We start from the raw sequence: 3,217 nt of genomic DNA, 5'->3' as shown, positions 1-3,217 counted from the left end.
TTAAATTTTTTAAAGACAATTTGATCATCTATAAGACTTAGGAAGTCAGTTGATTCTCCACTGATTTGTATGAATATGGATTCGAGTGTTGGTTTGTTATTACCTATGTACCCGGTTATTCTATTGGTGGATACAAAATTATTAATATTTTGTTTGGTAAGTAAAAAATAATTGTTTTCAGAATCATTAGCTTTCTGAGATACCAAAATAAAAAGTATTAAATACATATCAATGCATTCCAATAACTATATGTCAGTAATGCTCACGTCACAGAATTTAGTATTCTTTTTCACTGGCATATAGTCATACGGGCTGTTCACTACATCCTCAAAAATGTCCTCTCATGACTATTTTTTCAGTAATATGACCAATTTTTTTTACGTTTGTGTTTATTTTCCATTGTTTCTTGTTTTCTGTACAAGAAACAATTCTGGTATTTATTTTTATTATCTCCTATCAAAGTTCATTATTTCCTATCCCAATGCAAGATAATTAGATAAATTAGGAATCAATTCGTCAATTTTGAGTCACCAGTCAGAATGACTGACTTAGTAGGTCAAGTTTGACCTTAAACATTAACAGAGAAGACAGATTTTAAAATGTAGAAGAGGGATCCAGTATTTGACAGGTAAGTGGACAGGAGATAATCTCTAATATCATAATAATTCACCAATTAAAGATTCATTTAAAAATGATGAGATAATTACTTTTTAATTTTTAAATGCAAATATCCTTGATAAGGACTTTTTATGTCATTCACATCTTATTCTGAATGAATAAGTAACAATTTTTGTTTTTAATCTTCACTAAGATTAACATCTGTACAACTAGGAAATTGATAAAATGTGAGGAATAATTTTGATGTTGGACGTTCTGGGTCATACACAGCCTCTGAGTTCCTGGAATCCCAGACAAGAAGTTTGGTCAGTATAGATCTAATATTAGCATTCTAGCACATCCACAGGATTGTGGGAAGCCAGGAGACCAAGAAAAGGTGCAAGGGTCAGAAGATAAGCACAGCACAAGATTTGTCACATAGCAAGTGCCTGATAAATGTTTACTGAATGAATGGATATGGAAGTTTGCTTATAGGTTTGATAGATACAGATTAAAAAAGAAAAACAAGGGAAGAAATTCTAGATTTATACACCTAAAGCTAGATATGAGAATGGGAAGAGGGGAAAGAAGCAAGGAAAGGAGATATAAAACAGTAGGGAAAACATGACAAAACCAGACTGGACTCACCTTGAATCAAAAGTCCTTTTCAAGATCCATTTCTCTGCGAAGTAAATACTTGGCTACCTCCCTTTATTCTCATCTGCCCTCACGACTTGTCAAGAAACCCCTGGTGGTTGAATTTAAAGCTATTGATCTATTCTCACTGAAGCATTGCTCCTTAAGGACCTCATCCTAACTGTTGAATCAGTAAGATAAATAGAGCCAAACAACATATGTTTATGATCTCACTTTATTTCATTACAAGGCATATAGATAACAAAGATGGAGTAGGAACAGATAGCTTAGGCCATATAACACTTAGCTAAAAATCACTGGGAAAATCAATTTATCTTTTTTACTTTTGTTTGCTTTCTAGCATTCAGAACAGTGCTTATGAGTAAACTCCTTAATTGAATCAATTAGGAAATGTAAGCAGGAAAACTTAAGAAATTATTGTGGTTTTTTTGTGAACTTTTTTTTTAAATGCCTGTAGTACCTGGTGTTCCTAGGTAGTCTCCCATCCAAATACTAACCAGGCCTGACCCTACTTAGCTTCCAAGATCAGATGAGATTGAATACATTCAGGGTGTCATGGCCGTAGACAGGAAATTATTCTGGTTTTTTAGATAGTGTCTAAATTTTGGAGCAGATAAGGATAGGATTTTCCCATATAGTTGTTCTACCTTGCTGAGATTCATAGGCTATCTGCCTGGGTTTATATCCACTTTCCCTATGTAAACACATTTATGACATTCTGAGTAATAAACTTTTTATGAATTGACCAAATTATGACTTCAAAATTCACTTAGCAAGATTTTAAGAGCTTTCTCCACTTTTATTTTTCCTTGCTGACTATTATTTTGAAAATCTTCTCTTTGCAGATACCTTTTAAGTTAATGCTGTATAATAAAGAAAAGGTGAATAGTTTATTATAATAGGAAAAAAGAATAAAAATTCTGAGATAAAGATTCAAATTTTACTTGAAAAGACAAATGTAATCCATATGAGTTCACACCCTTTCTACATAGAAATAGGGTGAACCCTCGAAAATATACTTTGTTTCTATGCTGTCTTGGTATGGAGAGAGGTTGTAAAGTGTCCAGGTATCTGATGGAATATCTCCTCAAATCCTCCTGATAGTCCAAAGCATAGATTGTGTCTTCCATTGCTGTTTACATGTTTATTCGCTAACTAGATGGAACCGCACTGGGTTGAAGGAGATACTTTAACCTGGACATACCCAGAGCCCTGTGCTCCAGTCCTGATACGAAGTAGCCAAAGTTGCTTTGATCAAGTTTTTTTAGCTAAGAAGTCACTGTAAGAAAAAGGGTGTCCATTGGAAGACCTTTCAGGTCCTCTAAATATTATTCTGACATAAACTATCATGTGGTTACATTTTTCCTTGCATACTGACACATAACTAAAGTTCCAAGATCAGATACTTCTTGAGTTAAATCATGAAAGAATATATCTAGTAATATAATGTCCACACAGGTAATATAACTTATCGTCGAAAACACTGTATAGGCTCCAGACCATTGAAAATATTGCTTTCCCAATACGTATGCTTTAAAAGGGTCATTGTCAATGATCAGTTCTCAAAGACATATTCACATTGTTACATTTCTAGTGAGATTTGATGATCCTGACACATCTAGTGGTTTAAATTCTCAAATATGTTAACAATATGTATATAAAAAAATTATTTGTGATTTGTGGCTCAATAAATCAAGTCATTGTAATATTTTAACATTAGGAACATTTTGATCATCTCACACTATAACAGACTGAAGAGTTGAAATTAAGCATCATAAAATGCAGAATAAAATTATAAAGACCTTCTTGTAATACAAAATTCATGGAAACAAAACTCTAATTTCCTGATGGATATATTATATTAATGTAATGGATACCTCAGTGTAGTTAAATTGCATTAAATGGTTATTAATGCTTGAATAAACTTCAAGGAAGTGGGTACTGGTTGAAATGGGATAATATT

At 32.7% G+C, this 3,217-nt stretch overlaps 1 pseudogene; it reads right to left on the bottom strand.

The window, feature by feature from the left end:
* Positions 1-1,702: 1,702 nt before the first annotated feature.
* LOC112470850 lies at positions 1,703-1,821 on the bottom strand (annotated as a pseudogene).
* Positions 1,822-3,217: the final 1,396 nt, after the last annotated feature.

This window comes from Pteropus alecto, unplaced genomic scaffold (genome assembly GCF_000325575.1).
Source record: "Pteropus alecto unplaced genomic scaffold, ASM32557v1 scaffold3, whole genome shotgun sequence".
In the NCBI taxonomy this organism is placed as follows: domain Eukaryota; kingdom Metazoa; phylum Chordata; class Mammalia; order Chiroptera; family Pteropodidae; genus Pteropus; species Pteropus alecto.
The sequence above is the reverse complement of the archived record's forward strand: the minus strand, read 5'-3'. Positions and strand labels throughout refer to the sequence as shown.